Raw genomic sequence first — 20,500 nt, 5'->3', positions numbered from 1 at the left:
TCAATAGTGTATTTGAATAAGAAAAGAGATACACTTCCTAGGTGAAAAATTTTAATACCTGATGCTAAATTTTCAAATTCCTTTATGACTTTTAAATCTGTGTCTCCAGAACAGCAAAAGATCTCGCATTCGTTAAAGTTTAATTTAAGGCCAATTTTCCTGGATAAATTGATAACTTTCTTAAAGTCGGATAAGACTACTTCTGGGTAATCAGCTAAGGTTCCATACCCAATATTCAGTTGAGAATCCAAAGATAAAATAACTGGTTGATTGGCAAGACTAAAAATCATGGGACCGTAAGGATGTCCTTGTTGGGCTCCAACAGAAGAAGAAATTAAATGATTAAGTTGAAGGATTTTTATAGCATTGATAAAGATAAGGATAAAGAGGTGGGGTATGGACATTGCACTTCTTTTAGAATACAATTCCGTTCAACTGAGTTAACGGCGTTTTTGAAAACTAATTTAAGAAGAACTTTGCCACGGTTTTGGTCGTTATTCACAATGGTTTGTGTGGTATGAATTGCTGCTTCACATCCTAGCTTAGTTGCCACTCCAAGTTGGTGTGGAGATAAATACGAATTTACAATATTACAACTTTGAAAACAGGCTAGCTTTGAAGTCAATCTTCGGGGACAGTTTCCTATAGCGATCGGTCTAATTCTTCCATGTTTCTTATGAAGGGCGCATAAGACGCACCATACAATAAATGACAAATTTCTGAAGGAAGTTGGCCAGACAATAAAAAATTGCACAGTTTTGTTAAAGCTCTTAGTGCCTGCTCACTTTCAAGTATTGTGGTCTCATGCCATCTATACCTGGTGGAGAACCGGCAGGAAAGGAATTGATAGCTTTTCGAAAGTTTTGCTCATTGACTATTAAAGAAAAGTCTCCTGGTTTGAAAGTGTCTGGGAAAAAAAGGTCGCGACTCGCGAGATAGTGAAGGATGTCTTTTTTTGAGTTCTTCATTGAATGAAGCTAAAGAGTCATTCGAGGACAATAATTTAATAGCTCCTCTGATATTAAAATCGGCTACTTTTGCTTCCATTTTCTTTGTACGTTTGTTAGAAACAGTTCGTATTTGAGGAACTTCAAAATTAGAAAGATTTTTCTTTTATATGGTTATTCAATGACTTATCAGATTTCTCTGCTACATTGAAAGCTGTATAGGAGAAAAGCAAAAGGTTCTCAAAGGAAGAGATTGATTTGGTCCAAAGACAATTTTATTATTAATAATCGAGCTTAATTTATCTGCACCTAAGTGTCTATAAGCTTTTGGTAATCTTCTAATAGTTGGTAACTAATGTTTTAAATTAATAAGCAATTTTGTGATTGAATCGGTTGAAGAAAAAGTAGAAGTTAATAGGTTGTTTTTGATATGATGCTTATCTACGTGAATTTTCAATTTGGTATAATGCTTAAAAGATTTTCCAGGACATAAAATACAAGGTAATTTTTGAGATCCACTAGAATGAGTATCTTGAAATCCGAAGTGTTTCTCATAATCTATGGAAGTAGATGGAGTATTATTAATTTCTTCTTTCTTTCTTGTTTTATTGATTTTTGAGGAAAATGATTTGCACAAAAACGATTGGCCCATTAGTCCATGAATCCTATAAAAAACCAGCGTAGCGAGGGTTTTTAGACCTCGAGGGCAATTAGAAAAGCCCAATTTACCCAGAAACGAGTTGAATACAAAATTTTATTGTTTGCAACTGTCATAAATTCTCTTTTTTCTCCTTTGTAAACTATCTCTTAACTGCCCTAAAACAAAATGAGCAGATAACGAACTGTTGCCCTAGACAACATATTCAACGTTACATTTCTGACAGGTCTTGAAAAATTTGTCAAAACTGTCAAAAGCAAATGCGAAACCATTTTTAAAAGATTTGGAAGCTTCAGGGACGTCGTTTCAAACAATAAATTATATTTAATTGATATTTTATTTATTTAATGTCAGGCCAGTATAGTTGCTATGATTTAGAATCTGCTATTGGTACTATGGCGGACAATAAATTTAGGCCGGCAAATTTCCGACATTTCAAAAAAGTCAATGCAAGCGACCATTTATTGTCATTAATTATGATTGATGTGTCAGTTTGTCAAACTGAAGGTTTTCAAGCTGTTTCGCGTTTCCTTCGCCCTTTTTGTAACTTACAGATCATGACGCACTAGCATAACTGATTTGTAGTAGCACTTCTCTCTGGTGCACGCTTCTTTTCCCAATTTTAATTTTGATTATCGCTGTCACGATAACAAGAACGACAAAAATCGAAAATGGGGTTAGTTGAACATAATGCCAGCTTCACATTTTGATGTCAAGCCAATGACAGGCCGGCCTAAATTTATTGTCCGCCATAGTAGATCCATGGTAATTACCGTTCAAATAAAGTTACTTGAAGGTGAATAAACCGGGCCTTAGACATATGTCGGTAGTCTTTGTAATAATAGAAATAGAAACTTTTCAATTTTTTCTTCTTTTGTTGCCCCTACGTTGTAACAAAATTCATTCTGTAGCATAGATATTAATAATAATAGCATAGAATAATACAGTGGAACTCGGTTATAACGAACACTCAAGGGACTTCAGAATTTGTTCGTTATATCCGATCGTTCGTTCTAACCGTACGTCATCGTTATTTATTAAGAAAGATAAATAATTACATATTATAGGTATACATAAGATAATATGGTAAACATTTTATTTAATTCAAATAATCACTAAGAGTTTCCTCTTCTCGGTACCGATCATATTAGCGCAAAACAAAAATCGTTTGCCGTTCTTTGGACTGTTTTCCGCCACATAATTAATTTTTCACCTTTGAATTTCAAAGTTTGATTTGGTGTTTATTTTATTATTTATAAAATAATCCCGTTTCACCTCCGTTGAAAATATCCCTCTCATTATACAGCCTGTCTTAGATTTATCCTTATTTCATAAACGAAAATTTGTTGGTAGTGTGCTGGACTTAAATGGCAATTTTACGCATGTTTCATGTTGCATATTTTTATTTATCTAATTATAATTCATAAAAATATCGAATAATGGAGGTCGGTTAACTTGATTTTTTCATTAATATCACAATAAACCTAATTTTTTGTTCGACACTGTCAGAATTTGAGAATTTTCTCCTGTGTGAACGGATTTTTATAAATTTGACAACTTGTCAAAACGAAACGTCAAGCTAATTTTAAAGATTTTTAGCGATTTGGAGCCTTTAAGAGGCTCGTCGAACAAAAAAATGTTGTATTCAACTCGTTCTTGTGTAATTTGGGCTTTTTTTGGCACTCGTGGACCTTTAAAACTCTCGTTTCACTCGAGTTTTAAACTGGTCCACTCATCCCAAAAAAAGCCAAAATTACACACGAACTCGTTAAATAAATAACTATTTGATGCAACATATTTTCCTTTTTTTCTCGAAAATTTTCTTATCAAAGTGTATATGTAGTTTTTTTTATGCCATTACAATCAGAAAACAAAACTCTAACAAAATCAATAAAAAAAATAGGTTACTATTTGAAAAATAAAAGTTGCCCATTGCCCATAAATGGGTAGATGGTATAAAAATTATATGCTCACTCAGGTTTGTAATGTTTTTAGAGCTATTTCGTTTCCTGTATAATTTTTTTCATTTGGGTCATCAGTTATAGCGTGGGCCGTTTTTTTTAAAGACATCCTGTATCTTCTTCGTAATTTAGGCCATACGGACGTAAACTAAGAAGCAGTGACTGCCTTGTCAACGCTTGCTGTGTTTATTGTTTCCTAGAATGTAACAAAAGTGCACGTGCGTACGTTATAACCGAGTTGTAGACCGCTTTCGCGCCTAAATATTGGACGTTAAAAGCAAGCGTTCGTTGTAAGCGAGGTTCGTTATAACCGAACAAATTTGTTAATATAATATAGGACTTTCAATTCTGTTCGTTATATCCGAGCGTTCGTTATAAGCCGGGTTCGTTCTAACCGAGTTCCACTGTAATAATAATAATAAAAATGAAAGTGAAAAGAAAATTTTTGTTCTTTGTTCTCTTCTTCAGTTTCCAATTCTTTTGCTGTTCATGGTGGTCAAGTTTTTTTCAATTTACTCAGAATCTCAAACAATCGAAACCGTTACCTTCCCAACCGCTTTTTTGAGTGATGAGGAATCCTTATTATTTTTACCATTTTTTATTTAATAGGTGTAGTAACGCCCATGATTGATTTTACCTGTAGTCAATTACAGTCATCCCAAAATGTTTTTGGTCATTGTTCACTTTAACTACTTCTGGAATTTTCCCATTTTTTCTGGCTAGACAGCGTCAGGGCGTCCTCCTACATCGTTTTTCAACACTCAAGCCTTGTGCAAATGAATTTTCCTTACCCTTTAGTCATACTAAGACATTGGCGCGACCTTGAAACACAACAAGAGAGAGAAAAAAGGCATTTGCACAAGGTTTGAATGGTGGGAAACGGTCTAGGAGGACGCCCTGAGACTGTCTAGCCAGAAAAAACGCGAAAATTCCAGAAGTAGTTAAAGTGAACAATTACCATGTTTTTCTTCAAAACCGGAGACTTTTTACTTCCTTCAGGGGTGCTACATATATTTTTTAACATTGCCAAAAACCACTTACTTGCTTCCTTCACGCGCACTTAATATTTAAAAAATGCAGACCCACTTGACTCTAATTTAGTTACAGTTTCTAAAAAATAGTGCCACCGTTGAAATTCCCTTTTCGGTGCTAGTTCCCCTTGTTCGCGCCCCACAGGACAGATATTTATCAAAAATACAAACACCGACGAGATGAGCAATCAGACATGGCTTCTTGCACCAAACACGACCGCTCACTTATACAGTCCGCGTCTGACGCCCCAATTCTCGCACTTTGCTCAAAACAGAATTCAGAATTCGATTTTGCGTCAACTGTGAAATATCGTCATATTTTATTCATACCTGACAAAAGCGGGGAATCCCGCGACACCTGAACCATTCGCGATATTGGCAGCCGCAAAAAATGACACCGTCCGAACAAAGTTTCACAAATTTCACGTCGGACTTGTCTTACTTGGAGTTCACGAAGCCGACAGTGGCGTTTATTTTTAATTAAAACTTCGCTCGCAACGGCCAACGTACGCGCTCCACGAAGGATTAAGAAAAGGATGTTTGGTTTCGTTTCAGGATCGATCCTGGAGGGTCGCGTTTCACTTTTGCTGGCGACAAGTGGCGCGGCCCGATGCGGAAACGGGGGAATCCCTGTTAAGAGACGAACATGATAATGAGGACTCGGAGACAAACATGAACTACGAGATGAGTGTTTCTTTCTGAAGAGACCAATCGGCATCGTTGTGCGAATTATTTTTTCTGCTGGAAGTGACAGATAGCGGCGGCGGCGTTTGAGAGGTAGCTAATGTATGGTTAAAGTTTTAAACTGGAGTTGAAACGAAATTCGGAAAACATCTCGTTAATCAATCAATAGCGCACAAGTTCGCCGAGTTTCTTTTATTGAAAACTTCCCTTTCGAAATACAAAAATATCCAAGCAAAAATCAAAACTGTTCGGGCACAAAGAATGTCGCTCTAATTACGGCGTTTGTGGCGTTTATTCATTATCCACTAATTATACAAGAAACGGACGTTTAATTTGTTAACAATTCTAATTACGCGGCGCGACCTCTATCGGAAGTGATGGTCATAAATGTAAATTAAACTGTCAAGGTGGAAGCTGAATTAAAAAGTAATGCCATTGTGGCGGGCGGTAATGCATTTGGTAAACGGCGACAATTTTACCGTTATTTACGTGTGGTATACACAGTGGCGCTGAATACAAGGTGATCAAAAATAAAACAAATCAAGAATGCTACCACATCTTTTGTTTTATCGAAACGTTTGTCTTGGTTCAGTCGTACCGATAATTATTATACCTCCTATGCATAGTCGTTTTATTGGTTTCCCACCTCTCGAAAAATCTATATCAATTAATGCTTTATCTTCAATTGTAAAACCCATTTTACCACATTTTTGGGATAATTGTTGCTCACAGTTACAGTAAACGTGTGTAAACTTTGCCGAAATCGAAAAGTTGTTTTTTAGGTTAACAACAGCACATCGTTGACTTTTCTTTGACATTTTAGCGAAAAATCTGCTTACCAGTGGCGTCGCGTTTGGCAATAAAGCTGGTAAATTACCCATTCTTACGAACGTAAACTGTTGCTCTTGTTACGCTGTTATGCATCATAATACCGTTTGAGGTTTTACATATTTGACAGCTCTGTTAAATTTTCTAACAAAAGAATAGGCTAAAAGATTTCAAATAGTCTTTTAAAAATAAAATTAAAGCTAGTGGAATATAAGTTTCCTTTTTAGGTGGAACTGCACTCACTTGAACTGCAATTTCAAACTCACCCTGTATATCAGCGCTGCAGGAGCTGTGTCCCTTTGACTGGATCGTTCTTTGTAGTTGACAACAATCGGAAACGCGTCAATTATCCTTTGACATTCTTTATAAATGAAACCAATCTGTATTGTCAATGACGCTTCAATATTAACAATCCAATATTTGGAAAAATTTTCACCGAGGACTGCGGCCCCGGAGAATTACTCACTCACAAAATTACATTAATTATGCGCTCATTCTATAAATATTCAATATCGCATGAAATAATTATGATGTTTATAAAATCGCGATCTTTTAATCTGTCGCCTAATTACATTACATTTTAATTAATTACGCAAAGTATACTTTGTTCGCTTACAAATATTTTCAAATTCTCCTGTGCGGTCAGATTAGTGTCACACTTGATGTTGTTGAAATGGAGCCACCAGTTAGGCCAGATCTCAAGCCCCTAGAAAAATTGTTGTACTCTCCTGACTGATATATCTGTTGGAACGGAAGGAAATAATTTCCGAAAGGTGAATTTCTGTTGCTTTTAGTACAGGTTCACTATGAATAATTATGTTTTGAAACAGTTTAAACTCTGATATGAAGGTAAATAAGCGTGAGAGTTTTGTTTGTCAAAGCATGGAAAATAAGCAATTCTGCAATAATTTAGAATGGAAACTACTAATGGTTTACACAGGTCTTTCCTCAGATAGAAGTTGATGTTAGCTTAGAAGACTTGAGAACAACATTTGAATCTATTTAATATACTACATATTCCTTAATAAACTGTATAAACGTCAAAGGTTAGTCCAGGAACTTTGTGTTTGTGTTTTCAGGCAGTATATTTTAAAAATAATTAGGTACTTTGTAAATTCGTCGAAGAAGAGAATTGAGTATTTGCAGAATTGATTTAAGCCAAGATCATTTAAAAACTTGAAGGACCTAAACAGAACCCTGGAGTGCCTCAAGCACAATAGTCAGTAGGTCATTGCTAAATCTTGCAATTTGATATCGATCTTGTAAATAAGAAGTAAAATGTAAAACTGGCAAGTTTAAAGTGTAGCAAATTAGGGTCGAAAGCTTTAAAAAAATTAACTCTAAGTGTCAGATTGTTCGAATATCTAGAATGACAAGTTGGTCAAGATGCAACAAGTTCTGTGTCCTTTGAAGGTTCAGATTGAAGCGTTAGAGAATAGTCGAGATGCGTCTAGAACGCTCCCAAATCCGCACCTGTGTCGCGAACGGAGGAGATGTCATCGGGTGTGGGTGACTCACGGATCAAAAAAATTCCAGGAGGGACGCATCAGATAAAAGAACGTGAATTTAATTTGATTTCTGTAGTGTATGGTAAATGTTAATTTAATGCAAATTATTAATAAACAATAGAATTAGTTCATATTGTTTTTACACAATGTCTATAAATCGTCGAACCACAGAAAAAAATAGCATATTATGCTATTAGGAGCAAAAATGAAATTTTATGTGCTGAGGCTGGTAGTTTGGCTGCCGAACTAAATGAGGCAGACAAACCAGCCAAAGCACATAGAACCATTTTTGCTCCGAATTACATAATATCTACTATTTTTTCTTCAAACGTTCATAACAAATTATTTAAGAAATCTTAAGGAACCAAAAATTATTTTAAGGTAGCTCGTTTTGGAAAGTGTTACTATGACTTATATAAACAACGCTGTAAACAAAATTCGATTTTTTTTATACAGGTGTCCCCAAAAAAGAAGACGAGTCTATAGCTCCCTTATTTATCAGAGGATTTTAATTATTTATACACCAAATTAAATGGTTGCGAATAGGCTACAAAAGGACCTAACAAATTCACGTATAGCCCTAAGTATGTATTTCAAGGCTAAACTGTCAAAATATTTTTTTTCAAATCGGAACACGTACTTTTTTTAGTAATTCTGATAGAGATTTTTATTCGGAAAACAATAATGTATCACAAGTATATATGTACACTTCTATTCAAAAAAAAAGCGTACACGTATTGAGAGCTACTGTAAATGGGGATAAAATTAATTAATCGTTTCCAAGAAAACGTATTACTGACATTTTGTATGTACAGTGGCGAGCACGGAATTTCGCACACATTGGACATTTCACTGACTTAATTTTATTAAAATGAGATACCTACTGGCGGCAGTTTCGTGACAGTTTAGGTGAAACATCAGTCATGATCACATATATCATGCGTATCCCACCTCATTATTGATTATAATGACAATAAAGCTTAGACTAGATAGTTTTTTTTTAATGACGTACAAATTGGCGTGCGAAATTCCGTGCTCCCCACTGTATGTCAAATGTGTGAACACTGTTTTTTATAATTTTTTTTAAATGGTTAGATTGTTGAGAGTTGCCTTTTTCCATAAATTTGTGAATAAAACTTTGAATTGTGTTTGTAGTAATTGGTAATACTCGTACTTGCCTAATAAATAAGGCAAAACATTTATAAGTACACATTAAAATCTCTGAAGAATACATCGATCAAATCCAGCTATCATCACGGATTTTGTTACAAGTTTCTAAGTAACAACAATTAAAAGATAGGTTTACGATATGGCAATCTAGCCAAAATTGGGCTCACTACTTGTACGCTTTTTTTCTGAATAGAAGTGTACTTACATACCAAAAATTAAAAAAAAAATATGTAAAAAAAAACGCTAATATTATCGTCTATGCTCAAACTATGCTCCATTTTGGGGCATCTGTGCGCAATCCCATTTGTGACGATTTGTCATTTGTTTTTCCAGGTAACTTAATTTGGTTATTACACTGTAACGCAATGCATTTTGCAAGTTTGTTGTTTTTAGAATGAAAATCTCTATCAGAATTACTAAAAAAAAAGTATGTGTTCTCCTTTGAAAAAAAATATTTTGACAGTTTAGCCTTGAAACCCTTAGGACTACACGTGAATTTAGCAGACCGTCTTGTAGCCTATTCACAACCATTTAATTTGGTGTATAGATAATTAAAATCCTGCGATAAATAAGAGCTATGGATTCGTTTTCTCTTTTGTATAATTTTGTATAATTATTCGTCTGTCAACCCGCTCCAATTCAGCTTTCAATATGTCAGATTCAGAAACGCATTTGTTAAAATGTGAGTTAGGAATTTCAAATGATTTAGCTAGTTTACTTTATCTGCCGCTCGTCAGCGGAGATAATAGCTTTGTCTGCCGCTCGTCAGATGCCATGGCAATGAAGTGACACTTTAGCATTATCAATGCAGCAGTGCAATGTCATATTTTACTGAGGTTTGAAGAAGAAAAAAACACTATATTACGATATTATGCAACTATTATTTTTGGGAACTGGTTTAATTAAAGACAGCTTACAAAGACACGAAAAGTATATGAATAATACTCATGCACAGTTTCAACATGTCCATACAGATACCGTAGGGGTTTGATTTTCAATTAAAAATTATTGATTTGATCCCGCCGCTGTGCGTTCAAACTGGAAATGAATGCTTTGGTTAAATTTATGTGAACTGTACCAAGCGGCAGGAAGGATTATGGTTAAATAATTGAATATTATCGAGAAATAAATGTTACAGTTATTGAGTTTTGGTTGACTAGTCGGATCATTATCAGAAAATTTAAGTCTAATTTGTAATTTATTTGTTCAATATGAAGCTCTTTACTGGTAACGTTTTCTTCCACTTTTTTATTCCATTTACTGTGAGCTTACATGATTTTTTATAGGAGCGCGGGTCATCATTTATTATCCCTGACGTAAAAGACGGTGACTGACAAATAAAAAACTGTTTATCATTTATCCAAACAATATAATAATATGCGGAAGAATATGATTGCACGAGTCTTTGTGAAAAAAAAAATGAGTAAATTAAAATGCCGTAAACGGACTTGTCACTGCACGAGATCTTTAAGGATGCGAATGAAGTATCAAGCAAATCTGCAAGTTCGTGTCAGTTGGTTAAGAACTGGGGCACAGATTTTAAACTTGGCAACAAAGAACGTTACGAGATACATTACAGAACTGTTTTGACACAAGAAACATTGATCTGGGATACGATATGGCCTTGCACATTAGAGGAGTAGTAAGAGTTGTGTCTTGTGTCTTTTCTGTAAATAGCGCAGGAAAGGATTTGGAGAGTGAGTTAAATGGATATCGAAAATGTAAACACCAGATCGCGAGTTTATTCGAGGAAAGTTTAGCCAACATTAAGACAGATAGATTTTTGAAACGTGTCGCTCTTAAGTATTGTCAGATGGAAATGTGTGAAATGAAGACACCAGGATTCACCGCTTCTTTACAAACTTCGAGCCCAAGAGGAAAGTTATGACAAGAGTCTTTTGGGATTTTGATGGAGTGCTTATGATTGATTATTTGTCTCTTGGACAGATGTTGTAGGAGAGTTGTTAAATTCATTTCCAAAGTGCGTGACCCTGTCATGGAAAAAAGGATTGAGAGGAGGTATGATTTTCAATAATGGTCCGGCTCATAACAGCTGCATTCTTATGATTACCATTTAAAATTATATGAGGAACCTTTCTATTCGCCAAATCTAGTGCCTTTACATTTATGTTAGAAGCAAGAAATCAGTAGAAAATATTTGAGAAGGAATTTGTGATTGGTCGAAGACTAAGAGAACTGCAAAGTAACTGAATAATAATTTTTTGTGGTTTATGATATTAAAACATATTTCTTTATTTTTATTGTTACTGTTTACTCTAATTGTTACACTCCCCCCCCCCCCTTTACTTAAGCATAATAAGGGAAAATTAATCTTCTTTATGACTGGCAAGAAGTAAAATAATTTTATGTGGTAAGTCTCAACATTCATTTCTTTACGCGATTCGACAACATGCTTGCGTGTAGCTAGTACTTTTCTTTTACGAGGGCAACAGACGTTCTTGATGAGGTATGAGAACGAAATGTTTTCCGGCGTTACTGTGGCAATGACATCTTGAAACAGTCAAATTATGCAGCATCCTGTTCCTGTCATATTTTGTTGGTGTTAGACGAAGCGCTGGAGGTCGAGACTCGGCTTTGTTTTAAAGGAATGTGACGCGCGCAAGAAAATCAAGTTATAATAAATATATGTACTCGTATGTACGGTTTTGGAAATTTTGTTGAAATTTGAATACAGTAGATTGTAAAAACTGAAACTTGTCTTATGATGATAAGATAATCGCAAAAGTCCAAGAAAAGCGTTACCGGTAAAACACGAGAATTTAATAGATATCGTGCGTTCAAATAAAAACGTGGGCTGAGTAGGCGTTACCATTTGGAACAGTGTAAAGTTTGAATTTCCCGCTGTTTAACACGAGTGCCCTTGGATATTAACTTCGAGGATAGCAATTGTTAGTTATTCTATTTTTAATGTAAAACATTGCAAAGAAAAAAAGACAGGAAGATTTTTTTATTTATAAATAAAAAATAATAATATAATATAATAATAAATAAATTTTAGGTTAGCTGTCAACATGCTCTAATTACAACTGTCAATTTACACTTTAAAAAAGCAAAACAATTGACGGTTTCCAACGCCTTCCCAGCGCAGTATTTCATTTGAACACCCGATATTTTATTAAATCAAAAATGTGTTTGATTTTCTCTGTCCTCTTAGCAGTAACTTTAGGAGTATTTCAGAAAATGGCATGTGGGTCGAAAGTCAGTCGGATAAAATTTATATTTTGTAATAAAATTTAATACATTTTTCATACCTCCATTATTTGGCAAACTCATTAAAATGATTGGTTTTACAAATATTTAGGATGGAAACAAAAGATCATTACAAAATATTTGAGATGTCGTTGTGATTGATCGATGATACTCTAAAGCACTCCATAATACAGGGACAGGTATAGTTTTTATTTACTTTCACTCCCTGCAAACCGGTTAACAGTGAAAATTGACACATAAAGTTTATTTTATCAAGAAGAGGATACAGAAGCAAGAAGATCTCAAAGTAATCGATATTTTGAAATATTTTGTCCAAACTACACTAATACTGTGCTAAGAAATAATTTCATTTCTACTGGACCTGTACAGTTTAACAGGTTTAACTAGTTAAAACGGTTAACTTACTTAACTGGCTGACAAACAATTAATCGGCTAACCTATGTGACCGGTTCAATTTGGTTTTACCGGTTAAATCTGGTTAATTAGCTGATAATTAGATAAATAGCTAAAAAGGGAAAAATTAGAGACAACTATGGAAGAAGCACAACATGGATTCAGGAAAGTAAGGAGCACCCAGAACCCGATTTTTCTACTGAGAAAAACAGGAGAAAAGCTACTGAGGAAAGGAAAGGAAATTCATTTATGTTTAATATTGGGTGATTCAAAATGATTGTGGATAAGTATAGCAACTATGTACAAAACTGTATGTGGCAACTGTGTGGGTGGGGTAGAGTTGACATTTGTATGACATTTCATAAGCGTGCTTTAGATTTTTTTTATTCCATCGCATTTTGATTAGACAATTTTCAAAATTGCGCGACTATGAACTGTCAAAGAAATATCAACTCTATTCTACCCACACAGTTGCCACATACATTTTCGTACATAGTTGCCATACTTATCCACAATCATTTTGAATCACCCAATAGATTTAAAGAAGTCCTTCGACAAAGGAAGAAGAAATGATATCTGGAAGTGCATGAAACAAGGAAGAGTCGAAATAAATACGGCAGCAATTATCTAGGCCCTATACAAGAACAATAAAAATGTACAATCAAGAATCCACAGAATTTGAGGCGAAAATAGGATTGAAGCAAGGATGCGTACTAAGTCCGCTACTATTCTCCATAGTTACAGACGACACAATAAAAGAATGCAAAGAAAAATGTGAAAGTTTGACAGTAGGCAGTTGGAAAATGAAAAATGTAACACCAAAAGAAGCACTAGTTGCAGATGATATGGTGTTAGTAGCCGAAATAGAAGAAAAATTACAATAAAACCTAGAAGTATACCAAAAAGAACTGAGGAAAATAAATGTAAAAGTAAGTAGCATGGAAAAAAGCAAAACTATGATAATATCAATGGAAGAATAAAAACACAAGTATATCAGAAAGTCGTAAGACCATCCGTAATATACGGTAGTGAATCCTGGACTCTAACACAAAATAACAAAAGTAAAATCGTAGCTACTGAAATAAGATTTCTAAAAAGAATAAAAGACATTACAAGAAGAGAATAAAAAACGAGACAGTACGAGTAATATCAGAATTAAATATAATATAATATAAAATAGATTGAAAGATGAAGTGAAATAAGAAATTTACGAAAGCAAAGCTCAGGGAAAGAAAAAAAAAGAAATGGGAGGACCAAGTATAGGAAGAAGCTAAAAAAACGAAGAATCCGAGGCAAGATGATTGGCACAGGATAGAAATTCCTGGAAAAGGAAGATACCAGAAATGTCATTGGGCAATATATTGCAGTCTTGTATTGTATCAGGTATTCATTTAAATTTCCCGTCAAAGTTGACTTTGAAGAGTCGATTGTGAACACACCACGGATTACAAACTCTGATCAGCTGTTTAAATCTGTGAGGTTAGATTTTTGCATTGTTTATGTTTTTACTTTGTAGACTGACGAGTGGTGCGTTCACAATCTACTTCAACGCCAACTTTGACAGGAAATTTAAATGAACACCCGATATTATATTTCAGTTCATGTACCGTTACTGATATGATTAAATAAATCAAATAAATAAATTAGCTGATAATACAACCCGTTGTATTATAACAGCTGACTCTGTTAATTAGTTATTGGTCAGTTCAGTTAAAAAAGAATAATTTGTTAAACTGTGGAATATTTTAAATATGTTGTTTTGTGCAGTTTATTAATAAACTAAATTAATAAACTATACGCAGAATATAGCCTAAGGGAGTCCGTTTCGGCTCAGGGACGCGAGGGTCGCGGGTTCGATTCCGACCCAGGGCGAAATTTAAAAATAATAAAAAAAAGGCTATATTCTGTCTCGTGATTCGGAAGTCACGTTAAGCCATTGGTCCCGGTCTATTGAGTTGGTCATCATGCCCCTCATAAATTTGTAAACCAGTCCTAGACTGTGTAACAAATTTTTTTAACTAATTTGACCGGCAAAATAAGTGAACCGGTTAATTTCTTTGATCGGTTTGGCTTTTAAGTCGGTTTAACTAAATTAACTGTGTTAACTAGCTAAACCAGTTAAACGGTACAGCCCTAGTTTCTACTGTTCCTCATAACTGTTAAAGAGTTATTCTTGTATAAAAAAAATCAAGTTGGAACACGACATTAAACTAACTTGTATACCGTGAAAAATAAACTCGACAAAGATACATTTTGGAAAAGAATTTATTAATAAAATAAAATTAAATAGAAATGGGTCAAATTCATCTACTCATTATAAACCAAATTATGGTCTAGAATTAGGGAATTTTAAAGAAATTTGTAACTGTACACTGTTTTAACAGAAGGAAAAAAAAGTTTAACTAAACTTAAGTTAACGAAATAGTTAGCACCACGAGAAATTATACAGATGATTCTGAAATAAGTTTGGAAAAGAAAAATGTATCCTTGACACGAAATAATTCTGCGTAAATGACTTTTGGGAGTGAAATCAAAAGGATTGAAATTACCCCATATCCTTGCATTTTCGACCAGGATAATCAATCAATCACTTTTAACTCACCAGCGTACTAGCAATTTTGATCAAATTTTCAATCATTTGTATCTCGAAAATGGAAAAACTTCTATAAGAATTTTTTTTGGCTATGACTTCTTCTCATCATCGCCAATTACTGTTTTTTTTTCCAAACTTATTTCAGAATCACCCTGTATAGTGTTGCATCTATTTTAACACAAATAATCTTGCCTTTTTAAAAATTTTTGAAACTATAGTGCATATTGAGAGTACATATTGCAATTTTGCAGATAGAGAAAAATGGTAGAGTAATTTAAAAATAAAATGGGATATCAAAAACTTTCTAAACTAAAACCTTTTGTTGCAAAAAATAGAGAATATTCCAAGATTTAGAAAAATATTTTCATAGATTTTTATCCAGTAGTCCTGCAGAGCATCGTGAAAAGAAAACTACTACGTATCAATCGCAGCCAAGTGTCGTTCCAATAGTGAAACTAAGTGTACCGCATCAACAACGAATCGAAATAGAAATTAAAACATCGCCACGTCTCACTATCGATTGTATTTTTTATGTTTGGACGTGCGTTAATACCGAAAGAAATTTTTTTCACTCGACGGGTTCATGTGATGTTTGTTCAGTCGATTTTTGAGAAAAAGAAGGTTTCTCACCAAAACGTGGTCCGAATCCAGGACATCTGTCGGGAGCGTCGCCTCTGCCCGATCAGAAGAAGGTTGCGGTCACAGCAGCAGCAGTCACCATCGAAGAACGGCTTGCCAGGTGCAAAACGGACGAAACTGCGTGGGCGGCCCTGTCTCGGAGGCAAGCACGGCACCCACTACGAGTAGCATTAACCCGGCCGACCGTCGAAAGGGATGCGCTCATGCCGCCGCCCCAACCACGCACGCGTACACACGTTAAATCGCCGCCACATCTTAAAAAGAATAAGATGCTTTCGCGATAAGATTAGTGTTACGTGATTGGGTTTCGGGATGGGGCCCGGGACTAATGGGACATTAGCATATTTTATATTTTTCGTCGGTGATTAATCCGCCCCCGGAATTTGCGTCGGCGGTGTGATATTTTTCTAATTCGGATAATCTTAGTCGGAACAATCAACCGCAACAGTTTTACATTTATTTTCCATTAAGCGTTGAGCCACTCTTTCTGGGCTCTCGGTGCGTGAATAGTGGGATAATTATACAAGTCACGGATAACCTCAATAGGGTCTTTTAATCCGCGACTCGAAGGAAATCCTGAGAAGTAATTTTTTCTAAGACGCACATGGGTCGAACGAGGGTCGAACAGGGTAGCGAGTGCACTTTAAGTGCTCAAATTTCTCTTTTCTTCTTTCTTTTTCCTTCCTCTTTCAATTGACCAAGACATTTCTCTTATTCTCCCTCCGATGCCGATCTCCATCGATTTGTTTTATGTTGCTCTTCATTATGCAAATACTTTTACCGTTGTTCATTTCATTAACATCGTTTTATCACCAATTCGTTCTTTCTATTCTAGTAATTTTTTACGCAAGTTTTTTATTTCTCAATATGGTTTAGCATATTCTTTAGTAATAGTTAAACATTTCTTTCTCTAATTTTTTCAACGTTTTCTTAAACTACTGTTATTTTTACAATACGCGTCTAATCTAAGGGCAATTTTTTTTTAATATACAGTCAGATTTTGAAAGTTATGCAGATATTTTAACCTGAGGTAGTACGTGTTAAAAGAAGGCAAAATAACCCAACTTGCCTTGTAGAAATTTAAAAGAGAATCAAAGGAATCAGTGTGTTTGGGAATCACTGAAAAGTTTCAAATTTGGCGGGCAGTTTTGACGTACAACCAACCTAAAAAGTCAAGTTTCTAAGTCATTCGAGGTTATGTTTGCAACTCATATACCGTGTGAACAACAATTACTGATTGAGTTGGCAATAAATTCTGATGACTTTTGGTGACTTTTATGTCATTAATAAAAGAATAGTGTCAATAGTGTCAATAAAACAAACCGAAATAGGTACAATTCACAGTCTTGAAAATTTCAAGTAAATTTTTTTATTGCCAACTGAAACAGTTATTGTTGCTCACCCTGTATAAAGTAAAAGACTGTAACTATGAGTATGGCATAAAATGATACATCAAAGAAGTTGCTCAAAATGCCTGTCATCGTTTGCAATGCAAGCTTCAGCACGATATGTCCAAGAAACCTGAACTGTTTTGACGTAAGGCGGTGCACCATCGTAAGGGTACCACATTTCTCGTCGAATTGCTAGAGGAATTTCCTCAAGTACTTCAGGCAAAACTTCGTCTAAAAATTGAAGGTAACAGCAACTAAAATGCGATCTTCTCCTTGGCGGCCAAGATCGCGCTTATTCATTTCGAAACGGGCGAAATCCCGAAGATGCCGCACAACGTTTACAAAGGTTCGTGCATTGGAAAGTATCCTTTGAGCCTTGAGGAAACCTTTTACAGTAGAGTTACTGCGCTAGCTCTGAATGTCCACGGGCTTCACCATAGATCAAAACCATCCAGGTTGGTGAAAGCCATTGTGGAGTTCTATGACTGATTAAAATATCTGCACAATTTTCAAAGTCGATCGATCTTATAGAATTCAGTTCCTTACCACAACTTTTTTCTTTAATGCTTTTGAACTAATCAGTGAATTCTGTTTTTGTTAATGTCTCTATTTATTTGTTTTACTCCATTCTGATTTTATACAGGGTGGAACAAAAGTATCAAATATTGGCTGTAACTTTTTAATTTGACAATTTATGAAAAAATGTTTAATATAAAAGTTGATTGGTGTATTATCTGGTCTTTCTAGTTTGTTCCTATCTTCTTTTGTTTCACTGCTATGGCAACCAACTTTGTTTTTTTTAAATAGCACCCATGCATTTTTTGTGTGATTTTCAAACAAACGTATCTTTCTGTATTCATAAATACAGTTTTGCCATTATGGGGAAAAAGAAGAAAATAAAAAAAAAATCAAAGGTGATAAAATTAACTTAGTAATAAAAAGCAATATCAAGAATGTTGACAATTTTTGTTGAACGTCATGCATGATAGTAAACCAAACAATTTTTATATTAAACATTTTTTCATAATTTTTCAAATTAAAAAGTTACAGCGATTATTTGATACTTTTGTTTCACTCGGTATACAGGCTGTTTGATGAAAAACGCCTCAACCCATAACTTTTTTATTTATTACCCGATTTCAATGAACGAAAAAATCAAAGATATCGTTTTGCAAGCGCTACAAAACAGCCACAAAATTTTTTTTTTTTGGCGTTATCTTCAATAGCTAACGATAGTCAACTTTTTTTTTTAAATGGACACGTAGTTTTTTAGGCTTGGTCTGGTAAGGTATTTTTTTCTGAATCTAATGATGTATTGAAAGTTATCATTTGGTTCATAGCTAACTGAAAAAAAAATTAAAAAAAATTTGTGGTTCAGCTTATTATAAAATTTTTAAGAGTGCCGTGAAAAACAATCGGAATACAAAGTACGATAAATGTCATCTAAACGTCAACTTAGAACTTTTCATCTGCTTTTTTAAACTTTTTTTATTTAAGTATAAAATAACAACATTGTCAGTCATGCAGAATAGCAGTCATTTGACTATTATTTTATGTTCGAGTGTAATAAAAATTGTAATTTGTCAAAAACAAAAATTTAATAGAAAAAATAATAATATTTATTATTATTATTCTTGTTTTCCAAGAAAATAATAATAAAACTTTTCAAGATTGCACCTGAAATTTTTCAAACTCACACTTGACATTTGTTGCTATTTGTATTCCAATTGTTTTTCACGGCACACTCGAAAATTTCATAATAAGCTGAACCACAATTAAAAATTGTTTTTTTTTTTTCAGTCTGCTATGGACCAAACGATGAATTTTAATACATCATTAGATTCAGAAAAAAATACTTTAGCAGACTATGCCTAAAAAACTACATGTGTCCATTTAAAAAAAAAAAGTTGACTATCGTTAGCTACTGAAAATAACGCCAAAAAAAATATATTTTATGGCTGCTTCGTAGCGCATGAAAAACCATATCCTTGGTTTTTTTGTTCATTGAAATCGGATAATAAATAAAAAAGTTATGGGTTGAGGCGTTTTTTATCAAACAGCCTGTATATTCTATTCTATTTTTCCTTCATTATTTATTACTTATGTTTTCTTTTTTTTTATCTTTTTCTTGATTATTTTTGTGGCAAAAGTTTTATTACTTAATTTAGGTACGTTGTAGTTTTTTCGGTATTGTGTCAATTTAGCACTACTCATTTTTTTTTGCTTCTTTCAACTCAATTTCTCTTTGTTACATTCAAATTGTTTTTTTGTTCGACACTGTCAGAATTTGAGAATTTTCTCCTATGTGAACGGATTTTGATAAATGTCACAACTTGTCAAAACGAAACATCAAGCTAATTTTAAAGGTTTTAAGCGATTTGGAGCCTTTAAGGGGCTCGTCGAACAAAAAAACGTTGTATTCAACTCGTTCGTGTGTAAATTGGGCCTTTTTTGGCACGCGTGGGCCATTTTAAAACGCGAGTGTATTTATCTGTTTTTTTTTTTTTTATAAACTTCATTGTTGGCGGGAGTCATGGCTATTACATTTTTGGTTTACAATACAAAAATTTCCGATAATAATGCGGAATCTGGAAAAGTGCCCCGAATGCTTGCAGCGTTTCCACGTTGGATGGCATGGGAAATCCTCTCGAAAAGGAATTTCTTTGATTTTGAATCGCCTGATTCCGCAATAAGTCGGTTTCCGATGACATCAATGAAATCGATGGCTTCTGTGCACCAAGGGCCTAAGGTTTCAAAGGCTACACCTTTAAATATGTAATTTGACGAAATAATTAAACTATATTTGCTATGTCTTATTATTTTTCTGAACACATCATCCGGTTTTTATTGTATTGTTTTTTAATTCCTTTTTTGAGTAACAAGAGTTATTTTCTTCATATCATATTAATGGATAAAATACAAAATATGTAATAAAGCAATTTATAGAACATCAAGACTGTACAGAAATAAATTATTCTATAAATACAGTTCTTTTATATAATTTTTGAACCTCTTTGAAATAATTCACTTAAATTGGGGATACTCGTATGTATTCTTTGTTTGTTTCGACTTATTCCTTCCTAAGTTCTCTGTTTTAGCATTTATCTTTTCCTCCTTTCGTTTTTTTAGACAGCTTCATACTACTTTGTGTCAACAATTCTTCCCCTAAATCTTTTTTGTTTGTTTTATCTTTTTTTCAAGACATCATATTTTTTTCAAATTGGGATATTGTTTAATCTTTATCAATATCGTTGATATTGTTTCTATCTTACGTTCTATTTTTTGAAATCAAATCATACATATATTACCTCTATGATATCCAGGGACTCTAATCCGTTGCAAGTTTATTGCACGAGCGCAACGAGGCCAATAATTACACCTGGGATGCAAAGGCACTTTGGTCCCGTAGTATACTATAAATAAACATGAAAATTAAAAAAACATACATAAATGAAAATACACAGCC

The 20,500-nt window shown here is 34.1% G+C and overlaps 1 protein-coding gene across 2 annotated transcripts in view; it reads right to left on the bottom strand.

Moving 5' to 3' along the window:
• LOC138136362 (acetylcholine receptor subunit alpha-like) overlaps positions 1-15,802 on the bottom strand; it is a 57,972-nt gene extending 42,170 nt beyond the window's left edge. For both annotated transcript variants that reach the window (XM_069055529.1, XM_069055530.1), the window contains exon 1: positions 15,635-15,802. The gene's annotated coding sequence lies outside the window, so the exon portion shown is untranslated. The remainder of the gene's footprint in view (positions 1-15,634) is intronic.
• Positions 15,803-20,500: the final 4,698 nt, after the last annotated feature.

This window comes from Tenebrio molitor, chromosome 8 (genome assembly GCF_963966145.1).
Source record: "Tenebrio molitor chromosome 8, icTenMoli1.1, whole genome shotgun sequence".
NCBI classification, from domain to species: Eukaryota; Metazoa; Arthropoda; class Insecta; order Coleoptera; family Tenebrionidae; genus Tenebrio; species Tenebrio molitor.
Note: the sequence above shows the minus strand (reverse complement) of the source record. Positions and strands in the feature narration are given on the sequence as shown.